This window comes from Silene latifolia, chromosome 2 (genome assembly GCF_048544455.1).
Source record: "Silene latifolia isolate original U9 population chromosome 2, ASM4854445v1, whole genome shotgun sequence".
Lineage (NCBI taxonomy): Eukaryota > Viridiplantae > Streptophyta > Magnoliopsida > Caryophyllales > Caryophyllaceae > Silene > Silene latifolia.
The window spans coordinates 99,747,779-99,769,760 of record NC_133527.1 but is presented as its reverse complement, the minus strand read 5'-3'; the positions used below and the strand labels follow the sequence as shown (position 1 = coordinate 99,769,760).

Sequence of the window (21,982 nt, the reverse complement as noted above, 5' to 3'; positions counted from 1 at the left end):
TTGGTGGGCAAATTTTAGAAGTTTTGTCTTATTCATTTGTCTTATTCATTTGTCTATGACAGTTGATAGTGACATGACTATGGACAAAGGCTTACACAATTTGTCTTGTGAAGAAAAAAAGGAAAAAGGAAAAGGGTCCTAAAGCCCTCTAACCCACCGGTTTTTACATGGAAAATTGAGGGATTTTCTCAATTTTTTTTCATTCTTCTTATATTTTATGAAAAACAATACATTCTCTCTCTTGTTCTTCACAAAAATCAATTTTATGAATCTAATTTGTACAAATCAATCACTAATAATACTAGTAGTAGTATATGAGTATTAGTAATCGATTTTAAGGAAAACCACATTACAAATATCTAGTACATGTTAGTTTGTGGGATTTTGGGATAGTCTTGGGTGCTACTTATTGGAGGGCTTCTATTTTGAAGTAATGGATGTTCATCCATTATTAGAAAGCTCAAGAACTAACAAGAAGGAGATCTTGTGGGTGCCCATAAAACCGAAATCATATAGTAAGAACAATGATTTCTTCTCTTATCTTATTTATGTTTGCATGCATAAGATCTAAAATTTATTTTATGACTAAATAAATTGTTTCATTAATGAATATGTAAATTAATGAGATTAATAATTTCTAACAAGCGGTATCATGAGCCTTAGGTTGTTTGCATACAAATCGGTTTATAGTTTTTCCGAGTTATATGATTAACATACAAAACTAATTAAATTGGTTTTATGAAGATAAACCTTAAAATAATTTTTTATGTTAAAAGTTTCTAGTCCTAAGTGATTTTTAGGACATTTTGGTTTATTTATGGATTTTATTGTTCATTTTATATAATAATGGCATTAAAATGTGTTTTTTTGATAAAAATGTCATTTTTGGACTAAAAATAGCTAAACTTTGATTTTTCCAGTGGTTTTTGGATATGTTTTCACATATATTATCTACTAATGGCCTGTAAATTTTCATAATAATATGAGTTGTTATGCTCGAAGTATGGATTTTTCAAGATAAAATCGTATTTAAATGAGAAAATAGGTTAATATGAGTTATATTTCGAATCTGGTCATAAAACTTTAGTATGTTGTCACATGCAATTTTACAAGATGTGTGTAAACTAATTGGCTATAATGAAGTCATTATACATGATTTATGAATTTTTGATGAAAGATCACATAAATAGTGACTTTAATTAGTAAAATTGCTAAAACATACTTCATGACTAAGGAAATACGTCACATGTTGCATTTTATCATATATTTCAGATCTAAAGGTGAAAATTTAATAAAAATAATTTTTCTCATATTTTTATGGTGATAATTGTTAAAATCGATAAACCGCAACATTGTTTTTCTCGATAAATTTTCAAAATTTTTAACCTAAGTTTTGAACATTATGAGTGTCATGGTATTTTTCCAGAATGCTCATGAGTTTAAAATTTCAAATTTCAAATTTATTTAAATTTTTTATGATTTAATTTGATGTTTATGGCAAAAAAATTGTATTTTCAGTCCATTTATGAATAATATTAAGAAATATAAGTTAATTATTGTCAACTGTTAGTGAAGACTAATTTTGAGTTCTAAGATGGTTAGGGTAATTAACTAGTACATAAATATGATTTTATGTAATTATTGTGATTTTTAAAAGGTTAAATCACGCAAATCCGTAAAAACCGATTAATATCGATATTGGCTCCTTAAGGCGATTTAGCATAAATTAGGCATGTTCATACATATTATAATGCTGTATTTTATTTATGATTGTCATAATTTTAAATTTATGTACTTTTTGAATTATGTAATTTTACTTAGTATGGCCTTAGTTTTAATTGATATTACCCGAAATGTATGGGAATATCGATTCGGTTGTAATTTTTTTTTTTTTGTGATCTCGTATCACCGTTTTGTAATTTAATAGTTTTATTTTATTTTAATTACAAATGTATAATAGGTAATTATGTAATTCATCTACAATTTTATTTATTGCTTTGTAATTTCCCGGAGTTTCCATGAAGACGGTGTTACCTCGAGATGTGTGCCAAGACCGAAGTTCAAGGGACCAAAGGAGTTGGTTTCCGAATTTGTAATAGTTTATTAGATTTACTATTCTAGGAAGGCCATACTAGGATTTTATTTATGCTTTGCATTTTATTTTATATGTTGCATGCATCGCTAAATCGCCATAACTAAAAACATGCATTATCATTTTAATCGAGTTTATCGACCGTGTCAATTACAATTATCGTAGTTCACCGCTTTAGTTCACTTAAAACGTGATAGATAATAAATTGACATGACCTCTCGCTAAAAATAAACAATTGAGACTTAGCCTTACCAAAAAGTAGAAACCATGAAAACCTATTTCGTGAGGGAGTGCACTCGGCCACACCGGGGTACAAACCTTGTTACGTAGGGGAAGTGGGTGATAAATGTCTATCCACCGAATTTATGTTAATGAAGGGTATTTCGGCACACCGTGCCCTAAGTTGATATGAGTTTGGATCATGGACACATTTATTCGAAATTTGGGTTGAACTCAACGAAAGTATTCACGACGATTTCCGGATGTGTTTCGGGCTAAAGATAAATATTAATGTAATTTTATCGACCAAGAGTTCTAAAAGTAGAATCGATTAAAAAGTTAATCCACCGAGTTATATTAATAAAGAGTATTTCGGCACACCGTGCCCCAAGTTAATATGAATTTGGATCTTGGAATCATTTATCATAGTTGGGTAGAGGTCACTATGTAAATGCTTTACTTGTTATTTACAAGTATTAATAAAACGATAAATGTTAAGTTTTCCACTATTCCGTTATCATATTGTTCTATTTCTTTACCACAATTCATATATGATATCATTTCGATTTTAGTTCAAATCTCCATTAAAATATCGTAACTAAAGACAAAATTTGAATTTTTCTTCTAAAAACCTCGTATTATCCATTGTAAGGATCTCTTGTGAAGAGTATATATAAAAGTTATTCGTGATCATAGGGTTTTTGATCCTTGACTAACATGTCTACTTACAATGAATTATTTCTCATATGCTTAATTGAGTTAAGTACTTTGAAACGTTATATCATTTTGGTAAATAGATTTGTTTGAAATCAAAATTGACCAAAATACCGCAACCACTTCAATGAAAGTTTTAAGACTAAACAAACGAATGAAGAGTAGTTTTCATGAATTTCAATTTTGCTTCTCTTAGCAAAGACTCATTGAATTGAGTGGGAGCATTCTCTTAAACCGTTAAGAAAAGGATAAGGTTTTAAAGAAGTAAAATTAGAATGGAATTGATACATGGTAATGTTAAAAGTAATGTTATTGAGAATAACGATACTAAACATATCAATCCCGACCGATAAAGTTTGCATTGTCTTAATTGTTGGACACTAGAAAGGAAACTACCCCAAATTATTGAAGAATCAACAAGTTAGATGTGGGACATCTAATGGGACCTTCTTCTTTAATTGTTTATTCGATTAACATAAATTTTGCTAGTACTACTTCGTCAATATTAGAAACCGGTGGTGGTTTTCATCATTGTATTTGATACATAGGATGATTAGAATATGACGACTATCAACAATGATGTCGAGAGATAGAGTCATTGTGTACTCAATATAGGTTTGGGTTTATTTTTATACCTTAATTATGACTATTAAGTGAATAAACTCTAAATAAGAATATAATTTTGTTAAGACACATAAGAGGTTCACTTTTGTGACCCTATACACCATGATTTGATGTATGGCTAGCCCATTATCAAGGTGAATATATTCTAAACCAAACTAGAATGATACATCATGTAGATGATGCAAGACTCAAATTGGTATCCCATGATTAAACCTTAGATTCTGGAATGATGAACGCAAAGAGTTATCGAGTACTCTTGAAACCATTAGATCTTATGGTATATGCGTATCTTGTATTCAAAACAAGATGTCTCGTGCCTTTTGGTTGAAAAGGAGATCGAGGTTGTAAATCATTGATCCAAAATAGGTTGATCATTTTCTTTTACCAACGATTTAAGTTGACGCTAATGTGTTCACTTAATAAGGTAAATAGAGAAATCTTTGATGAAGTTCAAAGAGCTCAAAGAATCACGATCTAGTCGTGATGGGATTATCAAAGTGAAGACTTTGATATAAGCCAAATGAAATATGATATAGTATCACAAGTTAATCTCTCTTAGCACGCATTATGGGATAATGTGTGGTTGGATAAAGAAATCAAACGCTATTCGATATGGTTTGGACTTCAATCAAGTTACTTTGAGTTACTTGATCCTTTTGGGGATTTTATCATTTTGTCACAAATGTTCAGTGGCACCGAAAAAGAGTCCTATCAATGGTGATCGAATTGGTGTCTGGCATAATAAGAGGAGTGTTACCGCAAAAGTGAAGGCCTAGCAGTAAATCAGTAATTCTACTGCCAGTTACTTTCTTCTAAGATTTACCAAACCAATTTTGTTCTAGTTTCATTGCAGTAAAAAAAAAAGCACAGATTTGGTAGTTATGTCAGGCTATATGTAACTTTTTAGTTTTTCTGTTATCGCGTTAGTGTTTGTGATGCACCTTTGGATGTCAAAAGACATCTTTTGAATCTGTTTCTCGTCGACTTTATCGTGATGATTCAACAATCAACACCCTCAAAATATCATTGCCCTTTGTCTGGTGATTTACATTAGTCATCCTGAAACTTGCAAAGAAAAAGATGCGCGTCTTTTATTTCTTGCATTTCTCCGGATTTGTCGGTTTTGGATTCGGTGAGTTACTTAAACTGTTACTGTTTGGAATTTTTGGATGTATGGAAAGACAACGAATTCGGTAAGAGGGTTACAGACTTATGGTAGGTTGAATGAGGACTCGGTTCGACCCAAGGAGCTAAAAAATCAAGTTGAATACTCATCTAAAACCTTAAAGCTCACTACATCAAGATTCGTGGCTTTGTATTTACTTAGATTAATCAAATTGTTGTTATGAAGTGTACTTACCGTCTTTATTATTTGTTTACATTTTATATTCATTGTGACGGGTATTTTAAATAAAGGTAGACAAATGATTGTGAGGAAGGGAGCATCATCAACGCTTGATGGAGTCCTCGTAGCTAAATTTTATGTTAAGTAGGTATAGAGATAACTCAATCCAAATATTTAACACAAAGGTGTTATGGTGTAGTTGGTTATCACGTCAGTCTAACACACTGAAGGTCTCCGGTTCAAACCCGGGCGACGCCATCATCTATTTTTTTTTTTGGAAGTTCGGTCTGCTCACAGCAATACAGCATAGAGGATGAACTATGAACTGTGAAGCGGACTCTCTTTACTCAATTTGGGTATGACACGGGCCCGTTTGCATGATTTAACAATATTTGAAGGCGAAGAAGCGAGCTACAAATATCCATTTAGACTGCAAGTTAATATTATTTTGGGTCATTTTTCTACAAAAATTAATATTATCTAGTATTCATAGTATTAATTTTATTAAGAGTAAGCTTTGGGTATAAATCCTTGGAAGAGATCCTACACTTGGGCCTTTGTTCATCCAAAAGGAAAGCTCAAGAACAAGAGAGAAAGGTGATCTCTCTTATGCCCATTTGAACCGAAAATCCAATGTAAGAATGGATGTTTCTTCCTTATTTTATTTATTTGTTTGCATGCATAAGATCATTAGTTAATTTTATGACAAATTAAATTATAACATATATGAATATGTAAGTTTATAGATCTACTTTTCCTTCAGAAAGAACCCGAGTCAACAATGTTATGCGGTATGGTATTCATGGTGGTTGTTCTTACTCCGAAAGATGGTATGGGAAAATTGAAGCTTTACAATTTTTTAAGGATTTCTTGAATTTTTAAGAATGGAAGAAAGTTAGTTCCTTTGTTGGTCTGGTTTATCCTATTGAGGTAATCCAGTTTTATTCTTTTGTCTCCGTAAAAAATAACGTGTTGCATGCTATGGTGAATGAAACCGAAGTCAAAATCTCCCTTGCCGATTTTTGTACTCTGTTTTCGGTCCCTGATGATGGGATCGAAATAAATCCGAGTGCGGAATGGGGAGATGTGACAGAGGAAGAAAAGATTAAAATTAAGAAATCTTTTGATGCTGATGCTATGGGGTCGAGTAATATGCTTGCGGGGTCGTTCACTCCAAAATTGAAATTCTTTCTCAATTTTCTTTGGAACACGGTTATCCCGAGGAGGGGTGGTCGTGATAAATTGTCGAGTTATGAGATGGTATTTATGTCTAAGTGGCTTGAAGGATCCAAAGTTAGTCTTCCTCGTCTCGTGTTTCATAAAATCGTCCAAACAAGTATTTCCGTCACCGAGGAAAAATTTTATACTACTTTGGATTTGCCGTATGGTATGTGGGTCTCTCGGCTTTTGGAACAAAAAGGGGTAATTTCATCTTCTAGCTATGGTGTAATTATCAAAGATGAGATGTGTGACACTCATCTTAAATTCTTGAAGATTGGTGCAATTGGACCCGATTTGGTGTTTTTGGCTAAAGGGAATGTAGTGGAGAAATCGTCGGATGTGGTCTCGGTTGTTGAACAAAAGTTGGACTCGTTTATGGCGAGTATTTGTGATAAATTGGATGCACAAAATAAGACGGTTGCGGAATTGGTCTCGGGTTTGTGTCGAGACAGGAATGGGGCTTCGTGTTCGAAGGGTTCGGATCTTGCCGAGGTCTGTCTTATTTGCATGGGTTGGAAGCTCGGGTTGATGCTATGGCTCAGGATGCGGCTAGGGCGGCTAAGGAGTGTGTCCGTCATTCCGGTGTAGGAAATCATATTTTACATATCACATATTTTAGTTTAAAGTTTTAGTCATAAAAACTTAAGGATCTTATGCATGCAAAACAATAAAAGGAAGTAAGAAGAAATCGTCTCCTAACATAGTATTTTGGCCGAAATATTTGGGCACAAGTGAAGAACTCCTTCCTTCACTTGGTCTTGAGCATAAATATATTAGGATGATCCTCCAAGCATTCAAAATACAATGCCTCCAATAAGTTGCACCCAAGACATACCCTTAATACAAGTATAAATACTAACTAGGTAAAATATATTTGTTACCTTAAAATTAAATCTAATATGTTGATTATTACTACACTAGTAATGTTATGATATTATTAGATTTTTAAGAAAAAATTTATCATAAAACCATTTTATATTTAAGAGAGAAGAGAAGGAAAAACTATGTTTTCATTTCACATGCAAAAGTTGTGTAAAAATGAAGTGAACAACAATACTCTAGTGAAGGAGGGGGACGGTCCATTAAATGGTAAGTGGAGTGTTTTTCTTTTCTCTTTTTAAGCACCCAATAGAAAATGACTTCGGGTAGAACAAAAGAGAATAGGGAAGATAAATAAAGCAAGCATGCTTTTTGTAATAATTGTGTCTAAAGACACAATATTACTAGCTTTACACGGTCCAAGGTGCCCTTTATGGGTCCATTTTAGTTCTTATATTTGTCGCACAAATACGTGTATTTTATATTTAAACATCGTCTCATGTTTAAATGCTTCCCGATTAACTTCGTCTAATAACACTCCGTAAATATAAGTGTACATCTACACATGTAATTTACGTACCAATATTAATCACATTAGTCAATTAGTACAAATTTTAATAATTAACCGCTTAATTATTAATTTCCATCTCAAATAATTTATTATTCAATTATCGCATAATTAAATAATAATTACTGCGCCTCGAGTTCAAAACTCGAAAGCTCTCTAAATATTTGTTCGACTACCTTTTAGTCAATTTTAAGGAATTAATTAACTCGTATCGTCATACAATTAATTAATCTTTTCTATTAAGGGAATCGTCCTTTAGGTGTGACCTCAAGGGATCAACTGACCACCACAGTCAAACGACAGTAATGTTAAACTCTAGTTAGCCAATCATTACCGATTTATCTTGGTCAGTTGATTATATAATTGAATCATCCCTTCTGTATTCTTATTATGAGATTTAATTATGTCATGACAATGTGATCGCATTATTGTCGGGGACACTCCAACAATCTCTCACTTGTCCTCGACAAGTGTGCGTCACCAATTCTATTGTCCTATTACTATCTCCCACTCAGTGCAAGGTGTCTTTCAGGTCGTACTTGTAAGTGATCATATCGAGAGTGGTTTCCTCGATCTGGAGAATAACTGATTGACCGGAATTATCTACCATAGTACCTTCCGAGCGTGACCACGCATTTTCAGTTAATTACTCCTCGAGTGGCCCTGAGATACTGTTTTAACCCTGACAAAGGGGTGGACAATTCCTATCGCACTATTCCCTTCGACTAGCCACAGCTCATCGTAACCCAAAATAAGCCCTTTAACCCCATATACGAAGGTCGTAGGATCATAAATCAAAGTTACTCTGAAATTGTGCCACCTTGGGCGAATAGTCTTTAGTCAAAAGAATCGACTCATTAGAATACTATAGTAGTTCTTGCCACAACCAGGCTATATAAATTTGCCAGAACTCTATAAGCGGTCATTAGGCTCGACAAAGTGTTCCTAACAGTCTGCCTATGAGATCGACTAGTCATCTCATATGACTCTATGGTACTTGAACTTGCCATCAATCGCATCACACTCTAGTCACTTCGAGACGTCACCTCATACAAGTGACTATGGGCAAATACCATGTTAATCCGGGTTCACTTTAACGGGGTTCAATATTATCTCTACAACCAGTTTGAATGTAACAAAGTATAAAAGGAGTTTTTAGATTAAAAACTCGAACGAGAAATGTGATTATCACATATGAATAGTCAATACCTGATTACTATTTCATATTCTTACAATCCTATTTGATCTTGGATGTAGTTATTCATCTCAATCCAATTGAAATGACATGACTCTTCATGTTAAGCCTATGAGAAGTCTTTGGTTAGTAGGTTTTATCAACTTCTTGTACCTTACTTAACCTTACTACATACTCGTTTTCCTTTGTAATGTATACATTTGCATTACAAAACTTTCTGAGTACGTGTCTAGATCCAATCTAGACATAGGCTCTCTAGCCTTAGAATAGCTCCCACTGTTTTCACAGTGTCCGGGACTCATCCTTCTTGCACATCTCATGATTGCAAGTGTACTCAATTTCCGTTTTAAAATATCTCTCATTGTTCTTTATTGCCTAGAACGATTCTAGCAAATCTATTTCTTAAATAACTTAGCCACAATGGTTCCATAACCATCTTCACGTGTTTTGAATATGGTTTTGTCTGAAACCTTTCGCAATCTCAATTGTCATTTGTGTAACACCCTTACACAAATTAGTTAATTGCTTCAAAAAACACTTAACTTTCCATCCTTAATGCTTCCTTAAGCACTTAAGAATAATCTATATGGCTACTTGGTAACTATTACTTAAATTCGATTTTGAAACAATTCATCATACTCAAAGTATATGAAGTGTTATACATCATTACTCATTTAATTGATCCGGTAGCGAAAGCAAATGGAATCAATCAAATATGTTCAACATGATTGAACTAGTCATGAATCTTATCAACATAAGACTTCTTATTTGACGCTAATATCATGTGGATTGATCTCCATAAATCCAGATATTAAAGATGTATTATAATACTCCAAAAGTGTCAAATCATTCCCAATGATCAATAGGTCAACCATATATAAGATTAATCAAAATTTCCGTAACTCCCACTAAACTTCATGTATAAACACATATTCTCGACCCATCGAGAAAAGTTTTATAACATGATCAAAACATTGACTCCAACTCATTGATGTCTTACTTAAGACTATCTCTTCAGTTTCACATTGTCTTAGGATTGTAAGAATCTACAAAACTCATAACATGTATCGAATACATTCCTTCTTTGAAGAAGTGGGTTTTAGATTCACTCGCTATATATATCTCATCATAATGAAATACAATCCCTAAGAACATCCGAATAGACTTAAGCATTTCAGCTAGTGCAAAAACCCTTTGCCACCAATCAAGCTTTAATTAACAAATTCACTTGGAATTTATTTCGGACTTTCATTGTTTTAAGCCTTGTATTGAGTTGTGACTTAAACACTCTCATGTAAGTCATATGTTAATTACTTTCCAGAAGTAACTTGAATCAAGCAATTTCTTGTAAGTTGTAAGCTCATTTCTTTCTTAAAAGTAACATGAATTCATCATCTTCAACAAGTGATGAGTTCAACCTCCTAGGTTTCGAAGAAACAACGTCATGTAGCCAAGAAAATACAGTTTCTTGCGACATACAATTTTTTGACACAATTCTTTTGTGGCTCTTGAATATTTTCTCTCATTCTGTCTTTTAGAAATAAATTTGTATTCTAGAAAGACGGCTTCACGAGCCACAAACCCGTTGTACTCGTGATTATTGTAAGGGAAAAAATGAGCATTTGTTTCTTGTGAAAAACATACAAGCATGGTACCCTACCATTTCATATCTCATATGAATCATTTTAGATTTAGTGAAAAAAATAATTTAGACAAAATGATAAAATCCCCAAAAGGATCAAGTAACTCAAAGTAACTTGATTAAAGTTCAAACCATATCGAATAGGGTTTGATTTCTTTATCCAACCATACATTATCCCATAATGTGTGCTAAGAGAGATTAACTTGTGATACTATATCACATTTCATCTGGCTTATATCAAAGTCTTCACTTAGATAATCCTATCACGACTAAATCGTGATTCCTGGAACTCTTTGAACTTCTTCAAAGATTTCTCTTTTTACCTTATTAAGTGAACACATTTGTGTCAACTTAAATCGTTGGTAAAAGAAAATGATCAACCTATTCTGGATCAATAATTTACATCCTCGATTTCCTTTTCAACCAAAAGGCACGAGACATCTGGCTTTGAATACAAGATATGCATATACCATAAGATTAAAAATCTAATGGTTCTAAGAGTACTCGCTAACTCTTTGCGTTCATCATTCCAAAATTTAAAGTTTAATCTTGGGTTACCAATTTGAGTCTTGCATCACCTACATGATATATCATTCTAGTTTGGTTTAGAATATAATCACTTTGATAATGGGTTAGCCATACATCAAATCGTGGCGTAGAGGGTCATAAAAGCGAAACCTCTTTTGTATCTTAACAAGATTATATTCTTATTCAGAGTTTATGCACTTAATAGTCATAATTAAGTACAACTGTAAACCCAAAAACTAGATTGAGTAGACAATGACTCTATCTCTCAACATCATTTGTTGCTAGTCATCATATTCTAATCATCCTATGTATCAAATACAATGATGAAAAACTCTACCGGTTTCTAATATTGACGAAGTAGTACTAGCAAAATTTATGTCAATAAAATAAACATTTAAAGAAGAAGAAGGTCCCATTAGATGTCCCACAACTAACTCGCTGATTCTTCAATAATTTGGGGTAGTTTCCTTTCTAGCGTCCAATAATTAAGACAAAGGAAACTTTATCGGTCGGGATTGATAAGTTTAGTATCGTTATTCTCAATAACTTTACTTTTACCATTACCTTGTATCAATTCCATTCTAATTTTATTTCTTAGAACCTCGTCCTTTTCTTAACGGTTAAGAGAATGCTCCCACTCAATTCAATTAGTCTTTGCTTAGAGAAGCAAAATTGAATTTCATGAAGACTACTCTTCATTCGTTCGTTTAGTCTTAAAACTTTCATTGAAGTGGTTACTTTATTTTGGTCAATTATGACTTCTAACAAATCTAATTACCAAATGATTTAACGTTTCAAAGTACTTAATTCGATTAAGCACATGAAAAATAATCCATTGTAAGTAGATATGTTAGTCAAGAATCAAAAACCCTTTTGATCATGAATAACTTTCATCTATACTCTTCACAAGAGATCCTTCCAATGGTTAACACGAGGTTTTAAAAGAAAATTCATATTTGTCTTTAGTTACAATGTTTTAATGGATATTTGAATTAAAATCGAAATGATATCTATAAATTGAGGTAAAGAAATAGAACAATATGATAACGGAATAATGAAAACTAAAACATTTATCGTTATAATAATACTTGTAAATAATTTAACAAGTAAAGCATTTACATAATGACCTCTACCCAACTATGATAAATGATCCCAAAATCCAAATTAATATTAACTCGGGCACGGTGTAGCCGATTCATCCCTTATCAATATAACTCGGTGGATTAACTCTTTAATCGATTCTACTTTTAGAACTCTCAGTCGATAAAATTACACTAATATTTATCTTTAGCCCGGAACACATGCGACTACAGTCACGAATACTTCGGTTGAGCTCAATCCAAATTTCAATGTAATAACATTTTACTACCCCACTTCGCCAACGTAACAAGGTTTGTATTACGGTGAAGCCGGCTTAACTCCCTTATGAAATTGGTACTTCATGGGTTCTACTATTTGGTAAGGCTATATCTCAATTATTAATTTAGTGAGAGTTCATGCCAGTTTATTATCTATCACGTTTTAAGTGAACTAAAGCGGTGAACTACGATAATTATAATTGACACGATCGAAGACTCGATTAAAAAGAATGCATGTTTAGTTATGGCGATTTAGCGATGCATGCAAACATATAAGGAAATGTAGAGCATAAATATAAAGTCCTAGTATGGCCTTCCTAAAATATTAAATCTTATAAACTATTACAAATTCGGAAACCAACTCTTTTGGTCCCTTGAACTTCGGTCTTAGCACGCATCTCGAGGTAACACCGTCTTCATGGAAACTCCGGGAAATTATAAACTAATAAATAAAATTATATAATATCCTATTATACATGTATAATAAAATAAATCTATTAAATTACAAAACGGTGATACGAGATCACAAACATTACAACCGAATCGATATTCCCATGCATTTCGGGTAATATCAATTAAAACTAAGGCCATACTAAGTAAAATTACATAATTCAAAAATTATATAAATTAAAAATATGACAATCATAAATAAAATGCAACATTATAATATGTATGAACATGCTCAATTTTATGCTAAATCGCCTTTAAGAGCCAATATCGTATATTATATCGTTTTTTACGGATTTGCGTGATTATAAACTTGTTAAAATAAAAAAAATGTCTCATAAATTCATATTTATGTTCAAGTTAATTACCCTAACCATCTTAGGACTCAAAACTTAGTCTTCACTAATATTTTGACAATAACTCAACTTGTTTTCTTAATATTGTTCATAATGGACCAAAAATTACAAAAATATGCTGTAAACTTCAAATTAAATTATAAAAATTTCAAATAATTTAAAATTTTGAAATTTAAACTTATGAACATTCTGGAAAAATACTATGACACTCATAATGTTCAAAACTTAGGTTAAAAATTTCAAAAATTTCTCAAGGAAAAACATCGTTGCGATTTATCGCTTTCATCAATTATGACAATAAAAATATGAGGAAATTAATTTTAACCAACTTTTCACTTTTAGATCTGAAATGTGGGATAAAATGCAACATATGATGTTTTTCTTAAGTCATGAAATATGTTTTAGCATTATATACTAAATAAAGTCACCATTTATTGAATTTTTACTCAAAAATTCATAAACCATGCTAAAGGAGTCCAATACCTCTAAGATTTTTAAAAATAATGAGTAAAAATGCATGTGATAACATATTAAATTTCCATGACCAGATTCGAAATATAACACATATTAACCTAATAAACCCTTTAAATTCGATTTAAGCTTATAAAATCCATATTTCATGCAAAATAACTTAGTTATTCATGAGATTTAACATGCCATAAGTAGATAACATATGTGAAAACATATCCAAAAACCACTGAAAAATTCAAAGTTTAGCTGTTTTTCGTCCAAAAATGACATTTTTCCCATAAAAATCACATTTTAATGCCAATAATATATAAAATGAACAATAAAAATTCATAAATCGTCCCATATGACCTAAAATCTATTTAAGACCAGAAAGTTTTAACATGTAAAATTATTTCATGATTTATCTTCATAAATCCTAAATAACAAGTTTTATTTGTTAACAAATTAACTCGGAAAAACTAACCCAATTTTGCATGCAACAACCATGTTGCTCTGATACCAATTGTAGAAAATCATATTTTACATATCAAATATTTTATTTTAAAGTTTTAGTCATAAAAACTTAAGGATCTAATGCATGCAAAACAATAAAAGGAAGTAAGAAGAAATCGTCTCCTTACATAGTATTTTGGCCGAAATATTTGGGCACAAGTGAAGAACTCCTTCCTTCACTTGTTCTTGAACATAAATATATTAGGAACTCCAAGCATTCAAAATATAATGCCTCCAATAAGTTGCACCCAAGACATACCCTTAATACAAGTATAAATACTAACTAGGTAAAATATACTTGTTACCTTAAAATTAAATCTAATATGTTTATTATTACTACACTAGTAATGTTATGATATTATTAGATTTTTACGAACAAATTTATCATAAACCATTTTATATTTTAGAGAGAAAAGAAGAAAAAACTATGTTTTCATTTCACATGCAAAAGATGTGTAAAAATGAAGTGAACAACACTACTCTAGTGAAGGAGGGGGACGGTCCATTAAATGGTAAGTGGAGTGTTTTTCTTTTCTCTTTTTAAGCACCCAATAGAAAATGACTTAGGGTAGAACAAAAGAGAATATGGAAGATAAATAAAGCAAGCATGCTTTTTGTAATAATTGTGTCTAAAGACACAATATTACTAGCTTTTACACGGTCTAAGGTGCCCTTTTATGGGTCCATTTTGGTTCTTATATTTGTCGCACAAATACGTGTATTTTATATTTAAACATCGTCTCATGGTTAAATGCTTCCCGATTAATTTCGTCTAACAACACTCCGTAAATATAAGTGTACATCTACACATGTAATTTACGTACCAATATTAATCATATTAGTCAATTAGTACAAATTTAAATAATTAACCGCTTAATTATTAATTTCCATCTCAAATAATTTATTATTCAATTATCGCATAATTAAATAATAATTACCGCGCCTCGAGTTCAAAACTTGAAATCTCTCTAAATAATTTGTTCGACTACCTTTTAGTCAATTTTAAGGAATTAATTAACTCGTATCGTCATACAATTAATTAATCTTTTCTATTAAGGGAATCGTCCTTTAGGTGTGACCTCAAGGGATCAACTGACCACCACCGACAAACGACAGTAATGTCAAACTCTAGTTAGCTAATCATTACCGATTTATGTTGGTCAGTTGACTATATAATTGAACCATCCCTTGTGTATTCTTATTATGAGATTTAATTATGTCATTGACAATGTGATCGAATTATTGTCGGGGACACTCCAACATCCCGGTCCTTGGCTAACTTAGCTAGTCAAGGAGGGGCAATATGGCGTGAAGGGAAGGCTATGCATGAGGATATGCGGGTTGTTTACGAGGCTACTAAAGCCTTGTCATTGAAAGTGCTCAATTTCGAGAGGTGTCTCACGGCACAAGCTAACCATGTCCGCTCATACTTTGATTGTCTTGAGTCTCTTGAGTTTAGGACCCGTCCCGGTTATGTGAACCCGAATGTCGTGAAACGCGACTACCCTTAACCCGTATTCATTCTTACCTTCCCTTTCTTTTTCTTAGACTTTCAATTTTGAATAATTGTCTAATTCGGCCCATTTTGGCTTGCTCTTCCATTCGGCGCATTTGGCTTTATCACTTGTCTCCTTATTCGGCCCATTGGCAATTAGACTACTTTGGTTTGTAGTACTCTTATTTTATATTTGGCATGCTTTATGTAGATTATTTTATCGTTTTATAATCTTTCTTTGCATGCTTAATACGTGTCTCAATCTATATCATTCTAGTTGTTTTATGTCTTTTCTCGTCTTTTCGATGATGCCAAGCGGGGGAAGAAAATTATTGTGACTTAAGTATTTGCCTAAGCTTGCTCCTTGTCAGAACCTTTAATCTCTTAAGGTCCTTAGATGCTATACTTTGTCAATTAGTAGATTGTTCTTGCGTTTGACTGACTAGAACTTTTATAGTATTTTGTTGAGGGGGAACGTTCACTTAGTCACAGATCATAAGAGACTTGTCATCATCAAAAAGGGGGAATTTGTTGGACCATATAGATATATGATTAAGTTTTGATAATGACAAGTGTGTGCTTCGTTTTATATATACTCTTGCTCGTAATTGTTTGTTTAGTCTTTGTTAGATTGACTTAGGTTTACAAGTTTAACAAGTAAAGTTATTGCATTCATAGTTATAACATTGAAGATTTGTGAGGCATCATTCAAGTAACGTTATAGCAGCTTGAGCTATAACATTGAAGATTCTTAAAGCATCATGGTAACTGTAACAAGTTTCAAGTATGATGATCACTCAAGCAAAAGGCTAGATCAAGTCTTTAACAAGCTCAAGATGAAGAGCTTTTGGTCAAGATAAAGAGAAGATTCTATCACTGAAGATCTCCAGGAAGATTAGGTAGTATAGGTCTTCATCTAATGACAGCATCTTAAGAAAAGAATATGGGGAAGGTAAAGTTATATCTATTTCACCTATAACTTTACTTACCAAACTTAAAGTTATATTTGTTTCTACTATAACTTTGGGTTACATTTTAATAGCACGATTTTAATAATTATTAAATCATTTTTCAAAGGATAAAATTCTTTAAACATATTTCGAAATCATATGTATCTATAGTGGAGTTGATATATGGGTTGTTATAATAAATAAGTTGCATATATCTATTGGTTAGTGAAACGACTTATGGGTCGTCATGCTACCTAGGGTTTGCTAGTTTATTTTAACCTAACCCTAATCCAAGAAGAGGGATTTTCGTCTAGATGGACACGGGCCTAGGGTTTCAGCCGCTGGCGTTGAACCTTTAGGTTTTACAAGTCCTCTAGTACAAGTAACCTATCTAATTAAATCTAGCTTATATATTTATAAGATATTTTCTTATCTTAAATATATACATGATTTAATTTGTTTATTTTTCACTCTAAAAATTTTTCTCTCTAAAAAAAACAAAAACGGATTTTCTGAGAACCGTTTTTCCTTCTCTAACAAACTTTTCTAACAAACTTTTTCATGGCTTCCTTATAGAAATTCTTCTCATTCTCTCTCATGGCGCGAACTAGGGGTCACATTTCTCGTTCTAAGGCCACCATAGCTCCATCTATGGCGGTGCTTTCTTCTGATTCTCATATTGATGAAAATGGTGGTGATTTGGGGGAGCTCTCTTTGTCTTCGAATCCCTTGAATACAGTGAATGTTTTGATCGATTCCGCCAGTAAACCAGCTGGTATTTCTCAATCTTCTTCTTTAATTCGGTCTTCTGGTCCTACATTTGCATCAAAGGTTCCTTCTCTCTCTGCTACGTCTCCAATTCAAACTATTAATTGTCCGATTAATTCCGTCTCTGTCTCGGATTCTTCTGTGGATAATACTGTTAATCATGTTCATACTGATACTTGATTGATGATACTGCTGTTTTGTCTGTTGATAACACTGGAAAGAATACTGTTAAGGACATTACTGAAAATTCTATATCTAAGGCGCTTCCTAACTCGTCTCCACCTAAAATTGGGGGAAAATGGAGTGATGTGGTTAAAAAGCCTCAGAAGTTAGGTATGAACCTCTTTTATTGTGAGCAAAGTGTGCATTCTACTGAAATTGATCTTGAGGAATCTGATTTTGCTGCTGAACTCAAGATTTTGGAAAATACTTTAATGGGTCATGTCCTAGGTTCTAAGCCATCTCTTAAAACTATCCAGGATTATGTTACAGCTCATTGGGGCAATATTGGTTCTCCTATTGTTCAATATTTTAGAAGTGGTTGGTTTTCTTTTCGTTTCACTTTTGAGGAAGAAATGTCTAATGTTCTTAGGAATGGACCATGGAAAGTGAGTTCTAACTCTCTTATTCTTAAACATTGGTCCCCTTCCTTTTCTCTTGAAATGGAGAGGGTGGCCAGAGTTCCAGTTTGGATACTCTTCCTTGGATTGGATCCTTACCTCTGGTTTGATAAGGTTCTTAGTAAAATGGCCAGCAAAATAGGGAAACCACTCTTTGCTGACCCTGCTACTACTGAGAAGTCCAAAATTTCCTTTGCTAGGATAATGGTGGAATTTGATGTTTCAAAGGACCTCCGTAGCCATGTGGTGCTCAATGTCCCCCATATATGTCAAATCACTCAAAAAGTGGTCTATGAATGGTTGCCTTATTATTGTAGAGAATGTGGCAAACTTGGTCACACTTCATCTACTTGCAAAAGGGTGCTGGCTCAGTTACCAAAGAAGGTGCCAGTCCCTAAATTTATGGTTCTACTGACATAAATGATGGTTTGGTTACTACTAATTCCTTCCATGTTCTAGAAGAAGAAGAACATGTTACTGAAAAACAGGAGTCCAAACTGAACTCTTCTAACACTTCTAAAGTTGTGGAGCAAGGTGGTACCTCAGGTTCTTCTGGGCAGATGACTAGCTGTGTGGAGGAGAATGTAGACTCAGGATGCTCTTTGCTAGGTCAGAGATCTCTTCCACCTTATAGTTCTTCTTCCCATGATGTTTCTGTAATGCACTCAGAATGCTCTATGTCCAGTTCTGCTGGTATAAATGATGGTTTGATTACTACTAGTTCCTTTCAAATTCTAGAAGAGGAAGAACAGGTTACTGAACTAGGTGGTACTTCATCTCTAGCTGCAGAGGGGGTGGTTCAAATGGGGAGGAATGTAGGCTCAGGATGCTTTGAGGTAGGCCATAAATCCTCTTCTTTAGATCCTTCCTCTCTTGTTGCTATGGATGAGATGTATCAAGAATGTTCAGCTCAAGGTTTAGTGGAAATTCCTCAAGGGCCTAATCCTCCTGATATTTCTCTTTAAATGAAAGTTGCCTCGTGGAATATTAGGGGTTTCAATTGTCCTGTTAAGCGGTGTGATGTTAAGGATTTCTTGGTGCATAATCAGCTTGATGTTCTAGCCATATTGGAAACAAGGGTCAAAGAAAATAAGGCCAGGAAAATTATAAGACAGCTTTTTAGTACTTGGAAGGTTATTTGTAATTACAGTACTCATCATAATGGCAGGATCTGGTTGATCTATAATCCCATTTCTGTTTCTATTAGTAATATCTTGATTGATGCTCAGTGGATCAGTTGTCAAACTCATCACCATCTCTCCAGCACTGACTTCCAGTTAAGTGTTGTTTATGGTACCAATGATACTACAGAGAGGTTACTTCTTTGGAATAGCCTCAGATCTATTTGCACTTCTAAGCCTTGGATTGTCCTGGGTGACTTCAATGTTATTAGAAGTCCTGAAGAGAAACTGAGTCCTAATCCTCCTATTTTGCAAGATATGCTGGCATTTAATTCTTGTTTGGCTTCCTATTCTCTTGATGATATGTCTAGTACTGGCACTGATTTAACTTGGACTAACAAACAGGACCAGCTAACTAGGGTTTGGTCAAAGTTGGACAGGGTCCTTGTGAATCCCAGCTGGACTACTTCTTTTTCATCGTCTAGTGCTCACTTTCATGAATCTGGGCTCTCTGATTATTCTCCAGTAGTGGTCACTGTGTTCAATGATAGGAAACTTCATAAAAGGCTTAGTTTCCTCAATAATTGGATTGGGCATCCTGACTATGAGGACTGTCAAAAATGCCTGGAAGACTTCTAAAGCTGGTAGTCCTATATTTAGTTTCTTTGAAAAGCTTAAGAGTGTTAAAGCTGCTCTTAAACAATAGCATCAGTCTCACTTCAGCAATATCTCTGATAAAGTTAAAATTGCTCGAGTGCAGCTCAAGGAGGTTCAGGCTAATTTGCTCAATGACCCACTCTCCCCTAAATTCATTCATGAGGAGAAACTGGCTATCAAAGAGTTCACTCGTATCAAAACTATTGAACTCTCCATCTTACAAGAAAGAGCTAAGATTACTCACCTACAACAAACTGATACCAATTCCAAGTTTTTCTTTGCTAAGATTGCTGAAAGAAAACATCTTCAATTTATTGGTTCAATCAAGGATAATAGTGGAATCCTTCATTTTGGTCAGGATGGAGTTACTCATGCTTTTCAAGACTATTATTCTGATCTACTTGGTTCCAACCAGCCTGTCTCAATATTGGATGCTGATTTGTTAAGTAAAGATGGTTGTGTTTTGCCTACAGGCCACCACAGTCTTATCAAGAATGTTACCCATCTGGAAATAAAAGAAGCAGTGTTCAGTATTCATTCTAACAGCAGTCCAGGGATTGATGGGTTTTCCTCAAGCTTTTTTAAATCTGCCTGGTCAATTATTGAAAAGGATTTTTGTGCTGTTGTGCTTAGTTTGAACTGGCCATATGGCTAAGCAAGCTAATGCTACTCTTCTCTCTTTAATACCTAAGAAACAGATCCCTGATTTAGTGTTGGACTACAGGCCTATTCTTGTGTAGATACCTCATTTCTGCACCTCTCGCAAACCACCCGGTGATGATTGGGCCGCATGTTTGGTACGCGGAACGATTTGTGACAATTCATAAGTTTATCGTCAAGTGATTGCTCAAGTATTAATGTCTACCTCTTAGTTGTCATCTACGTGCCGATACGGTCGTTTTGACAGTAATTAGAGTACATTTGGAGTCCGACCCTAAAACCGTCTCCATTTTCTGATAATCGTTCAATCCCGAGTCGGAATGTTGGAATGTTAGGATATTTCTATTCCATATTTTATAAATATTTCACAATCTTAATCTTTTGGCAAACAATTTCCCGTAATATTCATATAAAGTATTAAGGAAAACCAAATTATTTCGTCCTACCATAACTAAAACACGGAAATCTTTCTTCCGCAGGAGGAAACCACTTGGGAACAGACGCAGCAGGTGTTGCGCCTCTTCCAAGAGACGCAGTGACTGTTGCGCCTCTTCCCAGGTCCTATGCTGCGTAATTTTCGTATCTTTTTCATATATTTCCGAGATTCACTTCCAAAGAGTCTCCGAAACCCTATTCCTCCACGTGATTAGTATAAATAGGAGCCTTCGCTCCTCATATTCCTCACGCGAGGGTCCGCCCTTCTCTTCTCCCTTTGCATTCTAGACTTTTGTTCTTACTTTTTGGCGCCTACGTGCTTGATCTTTCAACCACGTAAGCTCGGATCCTTCTGAGTACCAGCCTCGTTTGCATGACCGACCAACTTGACCAACTACACATCAATCAACTTAATTAATCTAATCGTTTTCCTCTTACGAGGGCACTTTCTTTGCATTCGCGTCGAGCATCACTAATCGATATCTTAGTCCTTCTCGTTTCGTCAAACATGTAAGTCTGAGGGTGTATAATCTCTCTTTTATTTATTGTATTTTACTTTTGTATCATCATTAATGTAAGGTTTATATCGAAAATACCTCTTAAAACCGATTTCTAAACCGTGCTTTAAAACCTCTTTTTACGGATTTCCAGAAGACTAACCGTCGAGAAAGGACGCAGCAACTGCTGCGCCTCTTCGAAGGAGCGCAGTACCTGCTGCGCCTATTCGTGAGGCTGCCGCAGTTCCTGCTTCCTTTCTTCTTCCTTCGTCCTCTGTGATTCGTTAACTTTGTTTGTTTTTTGTTTGATTCTTTGGTACAATCATAATAACCTCACATGTATATTATTTATCATTCATTCACATGTTTAATTCGTCATTAAATCCGACTTAAATCCCTTATAATCCAATATTTGCGGGTTTTCGTCATTAAATTCAATCCGGGTTGTAGAAGTTCGATTTGTTCATATTGAGTTTGTGGAATTCGTCTTTGATATATTTTAATCTGTCTTTTGTCACATTCATCGCATGTTCATCATTAATTCGTTATTAATTTGTCATATTCAATCTATTTTGTTCACCCATGTCACTAATCAATCATTAATCATGTAATTAACCCGCCTTATCTCCGTTTCATCCATGTTTTATTGTTTATGATCCATTAATCACATGTAAATAACCTATAATCA

The 21,982-nt window shown here is 33.7% G+C and overlaps 1 non-coding gene and 1 pseudogene across 1 annotated transcript; one reads left to right on the top strand and one right to left on the bottom strand.

Annotated features, from left to right (window-relative positions):
• The window catches only part of LOC141641132 (uncharacterized), a 225,159-nt pseudogene that overhangs the window by 28,274 nt on the left and 174,903 nt on the right, over nucleotides 1-21,982 (bottom strand).
• On the top strand, nucleotides 5,179-5,252 carry TRNAV-AAC (transfer RNA valine (anticodon AAC)). Its single transcript has one exon. It is a non-coding gene; the product is annotated as a tRNA-Val (tRNA).